Source organism: Panthera uncia (assembly GCF_023721935.1).
Source record: "Panthera uncia isolate 11264 chromosome E2 unlocalized genomic scaffold, Puncia_PCG_1.0 HiC_scaffold_19, whole genome shotgun sequence".
NCBI classification, from domain to species: Eukaryota; Metazoa; Chordata; class Mammalia; order Carnivora; family Felidae; genus Panthera; species Panthera uncia.
The window spans coordinates 84,282-104,511 of record NW_026057588.1 but is presented as its reverse complement, the minus strand read 5'-3'; positions in this window follow the sequence as shown (position 1 = coordinate 104,511).

Below are 20,230 nucleotides of genomic sequence, written 5' to 3'. Positions count from 1 at the left end.
AGGCTATATTGGATGATAGTAAGTTTTCTGCAGGCTTTCCTCTGTTATAGTATGCATATAATTTTTTTCTCTGCTCCCCTTCTCAAGATTCTTGGCATGACACCAGCATACACCTGTGAAAGCTTGTGGTTTTTAAAGAGACATCAAGTGTCCAAAGAAAAATTGCAGTTTGCTCAAAACCAGCATGGGTATTTAAGGCACTTGCTGTCAGACAAGGACTAGGTTTCAACGCATCCTGAAAATCAAAAATCTACAACTAAGTACCAATTCTGAGGCTTTCTGGGACTGTTTGGTTTGTGCTGAAATTCTATTCCAAAATTCTCTCTTATAGCTCAAAGTGTATGTGCTTTACCAAAAAAGGACAAACTTAACCCTATCATTTGGAAAGATGGGGATGACATAGTAATTGAGACTTGAATGAAAAGTCTAAATCTATTAAAAAACAAAACAAAACAAAAAAAACTTCTCAAAGTCAACACCCAAAAAAACAAGCAACCCAGTTAAGAAATGGTCAAAAGACATGAATAGACACTTTTTCAAACAAGATATCCAGATGACTAACAGACACATGAAAAGATGCTCAACATCACTCATCATCAGGGAAACACAAATCAAAACACTGATGAGATATCACTTTCTACCTGTCAAAATGGGTAAAATTAACAACACAAGAAACCACAGGTATTAGCAAGGATGAAAAGAAGAGGAGCCCTGTTGTACTGTAGGTGGGAATGCAAAGTGGTGCAGCTGCCATTCAGGAGAACAGTAGATGAGGTTTTAAAATTACTAAAAATGGAATTGGAGGTGCTTGGGTGCTTCAGTTGTGGAGTTTCTAACTTGATTTTGCTCAGGTCTTGATCTCATGGGCATGGGTCAAGCTCCACATGGGGCTCCACAGTGAGTATGGAGCCTCTCTCCCCCTCCACCACTCACACTTGTTCACTCTCTATCGCTCAAATAAATACACATTAAAAGCAAAGAATAATTTAGTTTCTGTCCATGGTGGCCAAAATAAGATACTTGTATGATTTTACTCTTCCTAAATTTCCTAAGACTTCTTTTGCAGACTCTCACATCCTCTAGACAGGATGATGTTCCTCACACCTCAGATATTTTGTGTTTAGGACTCACTTATGGTTTTCCTGCTATGCATGTGCAAGCTGAGGGGCCAACCTATTGTAGGAGTAGTACCACAAGTAGATCGTCTCCTGAAATAACAGCTACCCCAAGCATCCTTGTCCTAGGGAGCATCTTTGTAACCTTTATACCCAAACTCCCCCATCTCATGAGAAAAATGTAGTGTGTTGTTCTTCCTGTCAGTCATTTATATATTCATGTTTCCAAGAGTGTTATGTTCAATTACATGTCAGTGACGTTGTAAGTAAAATCGTGAATAAAGTAATGTATTCTAGGGATGCCTGTGTGGCCCAAGGTCGTTAAGCCTCTGAGTCTTGATCTTGGCTAAGGTGATTTCACTGTTTGAGGTTCGGCCCCAATCAGGCTGTGCACTGATGATGTGGAGCCTGCTTGGGATTCTGTCTTCCCTTCCCTGTCCCCTCCCCTTCTTGTGCTGGAAGTCTCTCTCTCTCAAAATAAATTAATTAAAATAAACTACGAAAAAATGTAATCTATCTAGCAAAAAATAATAAATTACAGGCATAAAATAAAACATTTCATAATTATCATATAAGCAGCTCTACAATTATTTTGTTAATGGTTCCGGCAAAAAGGCCATAGTCTTAGCAGTAATATAAGTTTTTCCTGTAATAATGAAGAAACACTTGAAATTATCTTTGAGTGTGTATCTTTCAATATGATACATTATAGTTTCCCAATTTATCTGCATGTGGAGTTTGAAAACTGTTGCACAAAGACAGTTTAAAGGTTAGAAGGTCCTTCAAGAAACAGGGCTAAGGGAAATTTTTTCTGAATTGTAATGCAACTGACCACAGGTGAAGCTATAGGGAAAGCTAGGTTTTAGGGAATGCAGACATTGCAGATCAAGTGGTGAACATTGTGCCTTGTGTCCTAGGAGAAATGTTGACGTCTTGATAGATGAAATGCTCAAGGAAATCCATTAGCATTTTTTTTCTTTTTTTTTTTAATTTTTTTTAACATTTATTTATTTTTGAGACAGAGAGAGACAGAGCATGAATGGGAAGGGGCAGAGAGAGAGGGAGACACAGAATCGGAAGCAGGCTCCAGGCTCTGAGCCATCAGCCCAGAGCCTGACGCAGGGCTGGAACTCACAGACCGCGAGATCGTGACCTGAGCCGAAGTCGGACGCTCAACCGACTGAGCCACCCAGGCGCCCCTCCATTAGCATTTTTAAGTGTTTTCAGTCATAAGTGTAATAGTGAAATGCCTGGGAAAGAAGAAAATGCAGGTGGATGTGTCAGCTGATACATATAAAAAGAATGCTGGTAGGTAGTCAATAATGAATAGACATTTCCAGGCTGAAGACCTGAAGTGGATAGGTGTGCTGAAGTTCACTTGGTCCATATTGAGCTTTAATGTCAATTGACTCTTTTGAAAAGAAACAGGTTACAAGGATAGTCTTTGCCAGTCTCAATTTTCTTAAAAATGTTAGTTTATTGATTTTGAGAGAGAGAGAGAATGGGAGACAGAGAGAGAGAGAGCAAGTGAGAACCAGGGAGGGGCAGAGAGAGAGGGACAAAGAGAATCCCAAACAGACTCTGTGCTGTCAGAGCAGAGCCTGATGTGCGGCTTGATCTCACATACCCTGATCTCACAAACAAAACCAAGACATGCTCAACCAACTGAACCACCCAGTCTCATGTCAATTTCTTAGTTCAGCCTGAACAACCAGAAAGGGACAGGAATTCTGACACCCCCAAAAGGGGATAGGACATTCTTGCTCCATGGGAGTTTCAGGAGCCAACCCATTCATCACCCTGCTTTCCATTTCTGAACATCTAGAAGTTTCAAGCTTTAAAAAGTTAATATACATAGACTTTGTGAAATGGAAAGAGGACCCAGCAGTGCCTTCAACTGTTGCTATTTTGACCTTGGTCTGTACTTTCTAACTGATCCCATTCTTCTTTCCACGTCAGCATTTAGCTCAGGAAGAAGCCCCAGCAGGCAAAGCATCCCAGGTTGGGAAAGGAAACTACCCCCTCCAGCAACAGGCACTGCCCTGAGCCAGCAAGACCCCACATGCCTCACAGCAGTGCAGTGATTGGCCTGACCTTCCCCACCTTCATGCACCACCACCCTTCATCCTACATTTTCTTTATATAAACCTGGAAGGATTTTCGGCAGGTTGGGGACAGTGTTTGAGGTGTTGGTCACCTCTCTTCTCAGTGTTGGCCTCCGTGAAGAAAATCTTCTTGTTTTATCACCACTCATCCCACTGCTGTTCTTGCCTTCTCTGGGGGACCCACACAGACCGGGTTTGGCCACTTGCCACTGACAAAATCCAAAGGCAGAGAGATGAGAGGTGGTGAAACACGAGAGGTAGTTATTTCAGGGAGGCTGACACTGCAAAGATGGCTGAATAATGTCTCAAAGACTGTCTCCAAAGTGCTGGATACACTTCCAGGTGTATGGAAGGGAAAAGGGGAGAGGTGGGTGGAGGGGCAAAAGGAGTCAGGACCTGCAGGTAGACAGTGAAGTCTGTCATTGTCTAGGGTAGGGTCTTTCTTGCTCAGGGTAGTCCTTGAGCCTTGAGGGGTAATTCCAGTTCCCCTGAGGGATACTTTGTCCTCAGGGTCTTCCTCCTGAGCCAGGAGACAAGCTGGAAGGAACCCAGTGAGCAAGTTTGAGGTCAAAATTGAGGCAGCAAAAGTCCTCTGTCTTGCCCTTGGATTTGGACAGCCATGAGTGGCAGAACTGGGTCTGTCTGGGGTCACTGGAACCAGGTGCTCCTGTACCCTTGGGTCCTGCTTACAAAGTCATTACCACAATCTATCCAATAAACATATCCCTCATCTCCCATTGTTAATGTGTGTGTGTGTGTGCGTGTGTCTTGCGAACACTTCCAATAGCCTCTCTTAGCAAATCTCAAGGGTACAACACACTAGTATTAAGCACACTCACCGAGGTGTAAACATTCACTGCTCACACATCCTGCATTAGTAGTGCTTTTTGCCACTTGACCAACATCTAAACATTTCCCCCATCCTCAGCCCCTGGCAACAAACTTGCTAATCTTTAATAATATTGCCATTTTTAAGATTTGCGTGTATGTGATTTCATACAGTATATATTTTTCTGTATGTGGTTTATTTAACTTAACAAAGTATCCTCTAGCAACCTCTAAGTTGCTGGCAATGGAAAAATGTCCTTTTCTGAGGCTGATACATATGCCAAGAATAAATTAGGTGAAGGACATCTACTAGGAAGGAGTTAATAGCAGAGATGAACATTTAATTTTTATTTATTGTAAAGTTTATTGATTTATTTTGAGAGAGAGAGAGAGACAGAGAACGAGCAGGATTGGAGCAGATAGGGAGACAGAGGATCTGAAGTAGGCCCTGTGCTGACAGCAGAGAGCCCGATGTGGGGCTCAAATTAACCAGCTGCTAGTTCATGACCTAAGCCAAGGAGGGACACTTAACTGACTGAAACATTCAGGTGCCCCCAGCGATGAACCATTTATAAAATGTTATCTGCGTGGCAGTGCAAACATGTTTGATAAACATTTGCTCTTTCCTTTTTCATTGAATGTAAATGTAGTTCCTCCTTCTTGAGATGTAAAGCCGTACCCCCTTCTCCTTCATTCCAAATGGCATATAAGCCTCGATTGCCTGTCTTTGAGCCTAACATCTTTGAGGTTCCCATAATCAAGAAATTATTTTTTTTTCTCTCTTCTGAACTTGCCTGATGTCAGTTTAATCATTAGACTGACCAAAGAATAGAGAACAGATGAAGGAAAATGTTTTCTTCTCATACACATTCATTCTGTTGTTGAAAACTGACCTCTGTTCTTCAGAGCTAAAATATAATGTGAAGACAGAGTTTGGAAAAAGATGTGAGTCAGGAGTTGAGCTCAAACTGGATGTGTATAAGCTCTTTCTCTGAGAAGACATTACTTTTTTATAGTTTCTGTTTTCATCACAGGAGGCTGTCCCCATAGGGTGTTTTGCCCGAAGTAAAAGATAAGGTGGAATGAAGAGATTATATGTGGGACTATGGTCAGTGGGTACAAGCAGGTAAACAGTGAAGGTCAGGTCTTGGTGTCTAGCTGGTGACATTAACTCCCTGTTTCATCTTGGGTACCATTATGAATGCAGCCTATGGCCGCTTGGTAACTGTCATTTTTATTGCAGGGACTGTTGACCTTCAGGGATGTGGCTATAGAATTCTCTCAGGAGGAGTGGGATGCCTGAACCAGTCAGGGGGGAACTGTACAAGGATGTGATGTTAGAGACCTATGGACACCTCCTCTTCTTGGGTGAGGATAACTCCTTCCAGACTTCCCAAACCACACTCAGGGTTTTGTTCCTTCCTTTGAAGACTGTCTCTTGGAAGCTTCCTCTTTGCATGACTGAGATTCAGATCCCTGCAGTAAGGGAAAGTAGGGGTTTGTAGATGTAGAGAAAAATCTTCACGATGTTTCCTTCTCAGCTGTAGATTCCCCTTCTTTAATGTAAGATCATAATTTCTGTAGTTTACTGGTAATTGTAACCATTGACTGGCGTAAAATGGTATTGCCCACTTAATCTCCATTTGCTACTCATTACTGTAGTGGTAGTACTTGGAAGTGGAGGTCAAGATCTGAACACTGCAAATCCCTCCTGCATGTTATAAAGGGGTTGTTTGGCAACAGCTTTTGGGAAATCATTTTCTAGAATTCTACAATGTCCTCTCTTCTCTACTGAGTACAATACTGGGTTGAAAGGTAGAATTTTCAGCAATACTTAGATTCCTTTTTTTCTGATAATCAGGTCTATTGTTTCAAAAACAGACCTGGTCATTTTTTTTTTTTTTTTTTTGGAACGACAGAGGGAGCTCTGGGATGTCAAGAGAAAGGAGACAGTAGCCTCACACCCAGGTAGGTGGGAATGAATGAAGCAAATGACAGAGGTGAGGTCCAAATAGGAAGTAGAAAGATAGACCTTAAAATGTGGTTCAAGTAGGCTCCTTGAATGGAAATTAGTTTGAGAAGCCTAGTTTTATGTCTCTCCCTCTCACAGTGGGACATCTGTTTTCTAACAAATCATGCTCTTACATTCTCTAAGGATTCTCCTTCAGCCTACTGGTGGTCCATCACATCCACAGTGAGGTCCACAATACCCTGAAAACTTCTCCATCGCTTTGAGGGCCCTGGGGAATTTTCTGTACTTCTGAAGAACTCTATGCTAAGATATTTCCAATTTCTCTGCCTCCTGTGAGAAGTGTCTCAGGGTAGTGGTGGGCATACTGGGGGGAGCGGGGGTTGGGGTCCAAATCCCAGGAACACTGGAGACAAGTATCACATGATTTCTGTTTTATGCTTTCCAATGTTACTGAGGCTTTAATCTTAATTGTACCAAATTGAGATTCAGTAATTTCATCAGATAACAAAGCACCTTCCTAAAATGAGAAAATCTTATCCTTTATTTCACATCAAAAGTTCATTTTTCTTTGTATGAACTAAAATAAGAAATTTCCAATCTGTGTGTCCCATTTCTCAATGGTGAAATAATTTGTTTATCCTAACATTCATAACTAAATTAATGCCATAGGTAAACTAGAATATTTAGAACTTAGAACTTGCAGCCTATTATTAAGTCTCAATGGTTACCTTCTTTCTTAATAATTTCATCATTTTCATATTTTGTGTTATATGAAGTTCCTGTAACTTTGTTATAAATGTTTTCACTTTCTGAGTACTTATATAAGAGATTCATTTCTGATTTATTAGATCAAAGTTGTAACTTGGGCATGTGCTTTATGAGCTATGAGGTAGATAATTAGTAAAAGTTTTACATTTAGAAAAAAGTCTTAATCATAAATGTAATTTTACTTCACAATAAATTAATAACTACTTTTTTTTTCTATTTTCCTCAGAATGTATCTGGATTTAAGCATAAATATTTTTTTGTAAAGTGACTGTCAGCCTAGTTTTCAACTTTGATGGTTTTTATTTAGAAATGAAAGAGTTCTGGGACACCTGGTTGGCTCAGTCTGTTGAGCGTGTGACTTCGGCTCAGGTCATGATCTCACAGTTTGTGGGTTCGAGCCCCACATCAGGCTCTGAGCTGACCGCTTGGTCAGAGCCTGGAGCCTGCTTCAGATTCTGTGTCTCCTTCTCTCTCTGCCCCTCCCCTGCTCATGCTTTGTCTCACTCTCTTTCTCAAAAATAAATAAATGTGAAAAAAAAAAAAAAGAAAAGAAAGGGTTTTGCTTGGGGCACTTGGTTGGCTCAGTCGGTTAAGCCTCCCACTCTTGATTTCATCTCACATCATGATCTCAGTGTTCCTGAGGTTGAACCCCTGTCAGGCTCTGTACTGAAAGCATGGAGCCTGATTAGGATTTTCTCTCCCTCTCTCTGCCACTCCCCTGCCCTCATGTGTGTGCATATTCTCTCTCTCTAAATAAAGAAATAAACATTTTTTAAAAATTAAAAAGGCTTTTGTTTGCTTGATTCTACAGAATGGATTTTACCCTTGGTAAAATGCGCTTTTGATTCAGTTTCCTTGTTTTTATTTTAAGTTTATTTTGAGAGAGAGAGACAGAGACAGAGAATGAGAGGGGGAGAGGTAGAGAGAGGAAGAGAGAGAATCCTATGCACGCTCTGCGGTTTGCAATGAGTTGAGCACAAGGCTCAATCTCACGACCCTGAGATCATGACCTTAGCTGAAGTCAAGAGTCGGATGCTTAACCAACTGAGCCACCCAGGCGCCCCACTTTGCTGTGTTTTATCGTGGACTTTGCGTGAGTACTCCCCACAGGTAGTAGTTTGTAGTCTTCTATATTTGTAGCGTTTTCCTTTGCCTTTCATAACCTGTAAATGCTGGTATGACAGAGTCTTTTCATAATCTCCCTTTCACTCCCTGGAAATGCTTGAGGAGATTTCAAGTACTTTGTCATTAAATGTTTCTATGAATTATCTAGTGAAGTCACTGGCACAGGACTTTTCCTTTTTGGGAGTTTGTTTATTACATTTTTAATCTACTTGGTAGTTGTAAATCAGTTGAACTTTTCTTGAGTGAGAGAGCAAGTGAGTCCGGGAGAAAGGCAGAGGGAGAGAGAGAGAGAATCTTAGGCTTCATGCTCAGAACAGAGCCCTGCATGGCATATGTGTCTAAGATCATGACTTGAGCCAAAATTGAGAGTTGGACCCTTAACTGACTAAGCCACCTGGGCTTCTCTGACATTTTTTTCCCTCCATGATGGAGTTACATAGGTTATACCTTTATTTGAAATAGATACTTTTTTTGATACCTATTTGTTGGCATATAATTATCCTTTGTCTCTCTTATAATTATTTTTATTTCTATGCTATCATTTGTACTGTATCTTGTTTTACTTCTTCCCTTCTGATTTTAAGTGATCTTCACTTTTTCATTCTTACTTGAGTTATATGTCTACAAGTTTTGTTGCTTATTTCTCTTTTATAAAAATTTTTTAATGTTTATTCATTTTTGAAAGACAGAGTGCAAGCAGGGGAGGGGCAGAGAGAGAGAGGGAGACACAGAATCTGAAGATCTGAAGCAGGCTCCAGGCTCTGAGCTGTCAGCACAGCTCGGAAAACCACAAGCAGTGAAATCATGACCTGAGCCAAAGTCAGATGCTTAACCCACTGAGCCACCCAAGGTGCCCCTGTTGATTATTTCTGAACGCCAACTCCTCCTATTGTTTTTTCCTATTTTTGCTGTATCTTATTGTCTTAATTTCTGTTTTCTGTTTAAATTTCCTTCCTTCTACTAAATCTTGGCTCATATGGTACTTTTCCTGATTATTTGAGGTGTAGGAAAGTGATTTGTGCTACACCATGAAATACTACAGAATGATCTATTAGGCTATGTCTTCAGCACATTGTGTGTGAGTTTCTGTGTCACAGAAGAATGAAGTCCTGAAGATTCCTTTTCAACCATCTTTCTGACATTCTCTGACTTAAGGTTGTATATTAGAGATTCTCAGTACATTCATCTGAGAGTAGTAAAAGTGGAATGATTTTACTTTTCTGATATTTCATATCTTTTAGCTGTATCTTCACATGGCACCTCGAGCTTCCTGACAAAGCGATGCATAGAAGCTCCTTTAGAAAAAGTGTCACTGGATACATATAAACATTGTACCCTTGAGAATTTACACTTAATGTTAAACTGGGACAGCGATGGAAAGAGTGACGTGAATCAAAGATATAAGGAAGGACACAGCCAAATCGAGTCGACTGCCCAGAATAAGAACTTCACTGCTGAAACTGGCGAAGGATATAAAACATTTTGGAAAACCTCCCCTTTTATGTCCTCTACTTGGGCAAAGCAGTGTGTATCTGTAAGCACAATCTCAAATCAAATATTCAAATATACATATTTGGGCAAAGAAACTTTGGAGCATTTGGAGAATTACCTCATCCATTCTAAAAATAATTACTTGAACCAACTTGAAAATAGAATTGTATTGACTTTTCAGTCAAGTGTTTCTAAAAATCAGAGATTTTAAAATGAAGAAAAAAGGTCTAAGTGGTATCAATTTTGGAGGTGCTTCACTGAGGAAGTGGCCCTACAAAATAACCCTAGCATTTTCAATGGGGATAGAATTGCTCAATGCAGTGAATCTGAGAAAAAAATTTAACCAGGGCTCACATGTTAAGAAACGTCTGAGAACCCATTTGCAGGACAACCATTTTGAATGTAATAAAGGTCAGGAAGACTTTTATCAAAGATCCAAACTTATTATACATAAGAGTATGCATATTGGAGAAAATCCTCATAAATATAAGGAATGTGGGAAAGCTCTGAAGCAGTCCTCCAACACTGCTGATCATCAGAGGACTGGTGTGGGAAAAAACACATACAGATGTAATAAATCTGGAAACACGTTTTTGTCAAACATCAAGACTAAATACGTGTAAGACAATTGGTACAGGTGATAAAGGGTACATTTGTAAGGAATTTGGCAAAACCTTTGACAGGCACTCAACACTATCTCAACACTGCAAATGGATACTACGGAGAAAATTTACAAATGTGAAGAATGTGGTAAAACCTTTAAGGATGGGTCATCACTCAGTGGACATAGGTGAATTCATACCAAGAAGAGACATTACAAATGTCAAGAATGTGGCAAATCCTTTAGCAGGTACTTAGGACTTAATGAACATCACAGCATCCATACTAGAAAGGAAACTTATAAATGTAATGCATGTGGCAAGGCCTTTAGCCAGCACTCACACCTTATTCAACATTACAGAATTTGCACTGACAGAAATATTACAAATATCGAGAATGTGGAAAAGCCTTTAGCCAGCACTCAGACCTTACTCGACATCACAGAATTCAAACAGGAGAGAAACCTTACCAATGTAAGGAATGTGGGAAGGCCTTTAACCAATGCTCATACATTACTACACATCAGAGAATCCATACTGACAGAAACATTTTAGAGAATGTGGCAAGGCCTTTAGCCAGCACTCATGCCTTACTGAACATCACAGAATTCATAATGGAGAGAAACCTTATCAATGTAAAGAATGTGGCAAAGCCTTTAGGTAGAACTCAAGCCTTACTGAACATCACAGGATCCATACTGGAGAGAGACATTACCAATGTAAGGAAAGTGGCAAGGCCTTTAACCAGCACTCACACCTTATTCAACATCACATAATTCATACTTGAGAGAACCTTATCAATGTAATGAGTGTGGGAAAGGCTTTAATCACTGTTCATCCTTTATTTAATATCACAGAATTCATACTGGAGTATATGTGAGAGAACTTTTAAGGACTGCTCAACCCTACTCCACATCACAGAATCCATACTGAAGAGTAATGATACACGTGTAAAGAATGTGGCTAGACCTTAAGCAATGCTAATCCCTGATTCCTTGTCAGAGAATGTTTACTGGAGATGATTTTATAAACATAAAGAATTTGGCAAGCCCTGTAATCAGTATTCAAGCCTCATTCACCATCAAATTTATACTTAAGAGAAACCTTATAAGTGCAAAGAATGTGGTAAAACTTTTCAGAAGGCACAATCCTTACTCAGCATCTCATTGTTCACACTTAGGAGAAACATTACAAATGTAATGAATATGGCAAAACTTTAGCTGGAACTCATAACTTATTCAACATCATAGTTCTCATAAAGGAGGAAAACTCTAAAATGTAAAAAGAATGAACAACCTTTAAACTGGAATTTAATCCTTATTCAATACCCAAAAATGCATGAATCAAACAAACCTAATGAATGAGCAAAGACCTTCTTTATCAATACACACTTTGAAAACGTCATAGAGTACAGAATGGAAAATAACTTGAAAGAAGCATTTAGAAATATATTTAATTGAACATGAAATGTCAATAAACGTCACAGAATTCACAGCAGAAAGCAGTACATCAGCCTATTCAGACATTACATTACATCAAAATACTTATTATAAGGAATAATACGAAGTTAAACGTTTAGATAATGTATATACTATTATGCTTCAAAAGATAGAAGAGCTGGGTTTTTGCATAGGTATAATCAATTTCCATATGTGTTTTTGTTTTACATTAAACCTATTTAAGATTGTGACTAGCAAATATTAATGCATTTCTACTCCCAAATCACTTCAGAATGTTTTTATTCCCAGTGGGTGTGTGAAAGCATGTGGCCAGTTGTTGCTGCATCAAAGATATAAGTGCTATTCTCCCTTAGGTGGGACTCATGCATATCTAGTTTTCCATGGAAGATGAAAGACAATATGTGAAGAAAATCTAAATGGAGATGCTTTTTGTGCACTTACATCTAACCCTGATACAAATGACCATGAAATAGGTGTTCAAAACATCATTCTTCTCCATTTATTAAAACTAAAAACATTTGTGACTATTACAAATAAAATGTTTTACTCGCTGGTCTTTAAGGGAAAGAGGTGTCAATCCACACAAAAAAGTGATGCATCTTCATCCTAACAATAGTTACAAGTAGTCAATATCAATCGAAGTGGTTGAAAGGAAGAAATCTTCACAGATATCAGAAAGAGAATAGCCAAATCTTCCTAAAATGACATAGGATTTTTGAAGAATTACTTCAGGTCTGAAAGAGTTTTAGTAGGCAAAATTAAGATGTTCATAACTTATAATAGACTGTCATGTCTTCCTGAATCCTCATGGTACCCAGAAAATGAAAACTCGTAATAGATATACAAAAGATAAAGAGAAAAGAATCAAAGTTTACCATTCTAGAAAATCATCAAATCACAAAGATTAAGAGCAAACAGAAAAGGACGAGTAAATCTAAAACAGCTGGAAAACAATGTAGAGAATGACAACAGTTATACCATACTTGTATCAATACTTACTTTAAATGAAAAGGGACTAAATTCCCCAAATCAAAAGATATAGATAGGCTGAATGGAAAGAAATATGAGATCCAATTATATGCGGACATCAAGAGACTCACTTGCACTTTCAGAACACACTCAGACTGAAAGTGCAGGTCTGGAAAATGATATTCCATGCAAACGGAAACCAAAAGAAAGCGGAGTAGCTATGCTTATTTCAGACAAAATAGACTTGAAGCCAAGGACTGTAATAAGGCACAGTGAAGATCAATATAAAATAAAGGGGTCAGTTTGTGCAGTTTTCAATTAATGTGGTGTTTGGCAGAATAGCAAGAAAGTTTCCCCCCATTTTGATTTTGAAGAACAGGAATGGTGTGGTTCTATAACTCATGTAGTACTTACCACATGGAAAACAAACACCTTTTTCCATAAATGTTGGTGGTGTTTGTCCAGGTACCTGAATTGCAGCTTGTGTAATGTTTCCGAACATCTGTGTCTAATGACTCCTCTAAATTGTTATTTGATATTCAAAAACGTATTTCTATGTTTATAGGGTTGGGGGATAAAAGAACACTAAATGACAACTTGACAAGGTCCTATTGCTTCCAGATTTTGAAGTGTGCGGGAAAATACAGTTTCAAAGAAAATCTTGGGTGATTTACTGGAAAAGCAGTCAATAATTTATCAAAACCAACTTGTAGAGGCTAATGTTTTCCACAGTATTCAGTTTTCTAACATCTTGCTATTATACACATCATATTTTTTCACAACATATTACTTACTTTATATTTTTATCTGCTCTTTTAAGCCCTCAATAAGTTATTTGTCCTTTCAGGCAAGTTACAATAATATCTCTCAGTAATATTTCTGATATTTCTGTGTAGTTTTTTCTTTGTATACAATTGCAAGTGATAGGCTTTTTATGGGTCACCTTTGCAATACTTGTGATAGTGGGTTTGTTGCAAGTTGAGTTCTTTCTCAAATTTGCATCTTCCCATAAGATAACCTTATATTCTACTGGGTTCACACTTTTTAGACTACATTACATGTGACTAAAGGTTTTGTACATTATATGTGTATTTACTACATAGAAAACATTCACTCCTTTAATGTTGGAGTAAGGTAGCTATTACATGTATGTAAGATTTGTTTGTGTTCCACTAAAGCTGTGTTGTATATCTGTGTTGTATTTGTATTGATAAGACATTTAGTTCTGCTTATTGCTTTTTCCTTTTGTTATACAATCTTATTGTGCGTTGATTTTATCAACATTTGGATTCATGTGCATCAGTTACCTAAAAAAAATTTTTTCTTTGATAGATATATAGTAATCTTTTATCGATTTTGAAATAAATATAACCTGCTTTTACTAAAAAAAGAAAAGAAAAAGAAAAAGAAAGGAGTCAATTCAACCTAAGGATATAACTTGTATAATTATGCACCCCACAGCACCTAAATATATATAGGAAATATTAAGAGACAAGAACAGAAAAAGAAAGAGCAATACAATAGCTAGGGACTTCAATACCACATCTTCAATAATGGATACGTTATACGTTATCCAGACAGAATATCAATAAGGAAACATCAGACTTCAATTCCATTAGGCAGACAGACTTACAACATTGCATCCAACAGCAAAAAAACACATTCTTCTCATGTGCATGTGGAACATTCTGCAGTATAGATTATATGTTGGTCCACAAATAAATCTTAATAAGTTTAAGATTGAAATACTATCAAAGCATCTTTTCCAACTGCCATGGCAGGAAACTAGAAGTCAGTTATAAGTACAAAACTAGAAAACTAAGCAACATGTCACATTATTCATAATAATCAAGACATGGAAATAACTTGTGTCCGTTGTCAGAGAAGATTATATGGTGCACATATACAGTATATGGTGGCTAAAATGAACAATATTGTTTTGCCTATTTGAAAGAATCTAAACAGAGTAGCTCTTCAAAATTCTTATCACACAAAAACTTGATAACTGTGAGGTGGTGGATGTTAAGTAAACTTACTGTGGTAAATGTTTTTGCAACGTATACATTTCTCAAATCATTAAGATGTACACCTTAAGCTACGATAATGTTGTATGACAAGAATATTTCAATAAAACTGGAAAAAGCTTAAAGAAGGAGATTGGTGGTTGCTTAGGCATGAGGGTAAAGGATGAAGGTGGGGATAGCTAAAGAGTATTGAGGTTTCTTTTCCAGGTGATGAAATGTTCTAAAATTGACAATGGTTTGCTTGTATGTAAATCTGAATTGGTTAAAAATCTATCAATTGTACAAAGTAAATGGATGAATTATGCAGCTTGTAAATCATATTCAGATAAGGCTGTTTAAATTTTTTTTTTAACGTTTATTTATTTTTGAGACAGAGAGAGACACAGCATGAACGGGGGAGGGGCAGAGAGAGAGGGAGACACAGAATCGGAAGCAGGCTCCAGGCTCTGGGCCATCAGCCCAGAGCCCGACGCGGGGCTTGAACTCACGGACCGCGAGATCGTGACCTGAGCCGAAGTCGGACGCTCAACCGACTGAGCCACCCAGGCGCCCCCAGATAAGGCTGTTTAAAAAAGAACGCCTGGGTGGCTCAGTTGGTTAAGCATCTGACTTCGATCTGATCTCACAGTTTGTGAATTCAAGCCCCATGTCTGGCTCTGTGCTGACAGCTCAAAAATAAATAAACACACACACACACAAACAAACAAACATACAAACAAATAAACAAATATTTTTGAAATTTTAAAAGAATACCTAGTATTTAGGACAAATGTCAAAGACTGCATAAATTCAAGTATTAATTAAACACACACATATACACACACATGTAAGATTCCAAATTGATACTAGGATTTAACTTTCTGTTTTGCTTTGTGTGATAATATAAAAAACAACTTTGAAAAGAAGCACATGGTAAGGAAGTTCTGTCAAATTAGACATAATACGTATAATTATTAGCGTGAAGCAAGTTCAACATTTTCATGTTGGAGAAAGAATATGATAGGGGGGCGCCTGGGTAGCTCAGTCAGTTGAGCGACCGACTTCAGGTCAGGTCATGATCTCACGGTTTGTGAGTTCGAGCCCTGCGTTGGGCTCTGTGCTGACAGCTCAGAGCCTGGAGCCTGCTTCTGATTCTGTATCTCCCTCTCTCTCTGCCCCTCCCCCACTCATGCTCTGTCTCTCTCTGTCTCAGAAATAAATAAACATAAAAAAAAAGGACATGATAGGTACTGAGGCACCTGGAGGCTCATCCGATGAGTGATGGACTCAATTTTGACTTAAGTCATGATCTCATGGTATATGAGATTGAGCCCCATGTCAGGCTCTGTATTTACAGTGTGGAGGCTGCTTGGGGTTCTTTCTGTCCCTCCCTGCTGCTCTCTCACCTCTCTAAAAATAAATAAATATATTTTTAAAAGGGGGGGGGGTGCCTGGGTGGCTCTGTTGGTGGAGAATCTGACTTTGGCTCAGGTCATGATCTCACAGCTTGTGAGTTCAAGCCCTACACCCAGCTCTGTGTTGACAGCTCAGCTTGGAGCCTGCTTCAGATTCTGTGTCTCCCTCTCTCTCTGCCCCTCTCCCACTCATGCTCAGTCTCTCAAAAATAAAACATCAAAAAAAAAATTAAAAAACAAAAACAAAAACAGGGCTCCTGGGTGGCTCAGTCAGTTAAGGGACACTTATTTTGAGTTCAGGTTATGATCTCATGGTTCATGAGGTGGGGCTCTGCATTGATAGTACAGAGCCTGTTTGGAATTCTCCCTCTCCCTCCCTCTCTCCCTCCCTCCCTCCCTCTCTCTCTCTGTCTCTGTCTCTCTCTCTCTGTTTCTCCCCTGGGGGTAGAGAGAATGAGGTCAAAATGTGAGGCAGACAAGAGAGGTGGTGCTGGAGGTAATGAAAATTTGCAGGGGTCCATTTGTAGGTCACAAATCATTCTACACACTAATTCCCTGATTTGCATTTGATTCACAATTGTCAACAGTTTCTAATTTCAGCCCATGAGGCAATAACCTTACTTGTATAAGACACCCAGTAATCCTTTCAATTGAATAGACAGTAAAGGATCACAGGTAAAATTTTGAGTAAACAGTGAGTCTCAACATTTTTTCTCTTCTTCAGAGATACCCCTCACAAGGTGTGACCATGGAGGAGATCATATGGAAACCATAAGAAGAAAATGGATTCTGCTAACAACCTGAATGGTCCTGGAAGTGACTGCTTTTGTAGAGGTTCCCAAGAAGATCCAATGCCTCATGAAACCTTAATTTTAACATAGTACCCTCAACAGAAAGCCCAACCAAGTTCATTAAAATTCAGACTTATTAACAACAGAATTATGTTTTTATCATTCCTAAATACATGCAATTGGTTATGGTAGGGATAGAAAACAACTACACATAGGCATATAATTAATTGTAAAATGAAAATGACAAATGTAAAAAATATTTAAATCGAGTAAAAATCTCCATTAGTCACCCACAATCAATAATAGATCAATCTTCAAACATAACAGTTTGTCAGGTTGAGATGGATCCTCCCTATTACGCAATTTCACAATATATGTAAAATTGCATTTGCAATTGTATAACACAGAGAATTTGGTTCAATATTTACATAAATATTGTCACATCAAACTTAGTCAAATATCTTTCCTTAACCATGCTACATGAAGGTGATATTTTCACACAGGTAGAAACAGATCTACTGCAACACAAAAACACCTCATATCCCACAGTAGTTAAGAAAACCTCCTTGTAGAAACACTCTGTTGTTTATACAATTACATAGTTGAATGTATCTGTCTCCTGTTATCACACACATCATGAAATGTGGATCTTTGATTTCTACACACATGACTTAACAGGGTGGTTCTGGGGCATGAGATTGTTGCATCATAATGATCATTTAAAAAAATTTTTTTTTAAATGTTTATTTACTTTTGAAAGAGTGAGAGAGACAGAATCTGAAGCAAGCTTCAGGATCTGAGCTGTCAGCACAGAGCACGATTCAGGGCTTGAACCCACAAACGGTGAGATCATGACCTTAGTCAAAGTCAGACTCTCAACAAACTGAACCACCCCAGTACCCCCATAATGACCATTGCTAAATTACACAGGCAAATCGAATTTAAAAATAAATAAATAAAACAAAATACAGGGTGTCTATGTGGTTCAGTCTGTTGAGCAACCAAATCTTGATTTCAGCTCAGTTTGTGATTGTAAGGTTGTGGGATTCAGCCTCAGGTTGGGCTCCACACTGAGCATGGAGTCTGCTTAAGATTCTCTCTCTGTCTCTCTGCCTCTCTCCCCCTGTTTGCACTCTCTCCCTCTCTCTCAATCAAAACAAAACAAAACAAAAAACAACAAAAAAACAAAACAAACAACAACAACAACAACGACACATAAACCAGGTAGTATCCAACTAAATATGTTTCTACTGTTAAATAAATTAAACAGGAAAACCACAGCCTGAGGAGGCTCTAATATCTTGATAGCCTTGTAAGGAAACCACAACTTAATCACAGTCATTGCACTTGAATGGAAAAAAAATGAACTTATGAACAAACATAGTCAACTAGGCCTTCCAAAAATAAGGCAAACACTTAAGGTATATCTACTCAAACAAGGTCCTTGCTTTGTTTCCAAATCCTCCCTATAAAAACCTTACCACAATTTCTTACAGGTGGAACATGCTTAACTATTTGAATAGATAAAATAGATGGTCAAATTAAGTCTTGAAAATTTGAATGTAACCCAGTTAATCATTTAACACCACACAGTACCACCTTTCATTTTGACCACTTTTCTCACATGGCTTGAACACCTTGCCCACTTGCAACATAATTGGGCAGAAGACTCAGTATGTCACCGTTGCCAGCCTCCCTCTGCCCACTTTGCACATGTGCATAAGACACCAATGGCGACTCTGCCCTCCCTTGCCCAGACTTCACTCTTGGTAATGGATCCCCAGGGCACCTGCTTAGATAAAGTTTCCCCACCAAGTGCTGCACATGTGCACAGAGGGTGCATGGAACCAATAGCTCCTCCAGGACCAAAATCTGCAGTCATGTGCTTCTCCCTTCACTAGTCCAGGTCTCCAGAGCACCAGCCTTGAATCCCATCTCAACCAAGCCCACACACCAGAGTTCACAGTTTAGGTAAGCTGGGGTCAGAGTCTATGGCTAGACCAGTCCTCCCTCTGAACAATGTTGTTATAACACACAGAGTTTTTGATGCTCTCTCCCATTCCTGTCTTTCCTCTTGCCAAAACTTCTCACATGTGTGCAAAGAGAATACAGATGAATCCCTCAAGGACTTGGATCCGGTACTTCCCACAATGCACAGGACCACAGAGCAGATGGGGAGCAAAGACTGGTTACCCAGGATCACCTTGTGTAATAGAAACACATAAGGGACCCTTCAGTCCCATCTCTCCAGTGGAATTTCTCACACACCCAGTCGCCGGTTTCATACATTGGGCCTAATATTGTGAGTACACAACTCAGCTGCCCCAGAATTTGCATCAGGAATAGTCTCTCTGCCTACAGGGGCTTGAAGAGCCTAACAGAGAATTGTCCTTCAGATTCTGTCAAAAATGATCTTTTACACCACAAAATTGCCCTCCACAGCTCCACTGCCAGTCCCTGACCCTCCCTTCTTGGAACAGCTCAGAAACACAGTTGCTGACTTCTTTATCTCCTGGGTGGCTCAAGCTGACATTCATACTTTCCTGACACTCAGACTTAGATAAAGGAGAGCAAAGGACTTACAATTTGGGGAGTCAGTTTCATCTTTCTGATTCAAACTGTGCTTCCAAGGGAATATATAGGCTCCCATCTTCCAGTTCTGGGATATCCATTGCTAGTTCACACATTAAAATTGACCAAATACATAAATGCAAATAATTGACCCATCAGGTTTCCCTCAGAGCCTTTATTCCATGCTTGTTTTGTGTCTCCTACTCTGCTCTCTGTACGTGTGCCCTCATATCCAATACTATTTTTTTAAGATTACTTATAATGCAAAAGAAGAGAAATGATCTCTATTCCCAGGAAGGTTCATTGAGCAACCAAATCCTCCTGGGAAAATGAACATACAATACCCAGTTCATATGACTTTAGAAAGATTAACTTGCATAATGTAAGGTTCCCAGCCCAGTGTAAAAAAATTACCTTCAATTCGAAAAAAGCTGTTTGCTTCACAAAGAGAATATAAATTCATCCACAAATAGATGATGACATGAATACTATATGACAACTTACCCAGGATAAAAAGTCAGGGCAAAACAACCATTGACAACTAACCAAGGGAAGAAGAAAAAAGAAAGTCATGTACCAACAATGTATGGGTAATATTTACACACCAAATACACATAAAATTTTATTGGCAATTGACATATGGCTGATTCCTATTTGAGTTAAAACCTACACAGTCGTTGGGGTGCCTGTGTGGCTTAGTTGGTTAAGTGTTTGATATTGGCTCAGGTTATGATCTCAGTTTGTGAGTTTAAGCCCTGCATCTGAATCTATGCTAATAGCTCAGAGCCAGGATCCTGCTTTCAGATTCTGTGTTTCCCTCTCTCTGTCTCTCCCCTGCTTGTTCTCTCTCTCTCTCTCTCTCTTTCTCATAAATAAATAAATAAACAGATAGATAGATAATTTTTAAAAACTCCTACACTGTCTTCAAATGTACTCAGTTGAAAATTGTTATTCAAAAATATAAAATATATAAAATATAGATGAAGAAACACAATTAGTAATTAATGTTGTGGTTACT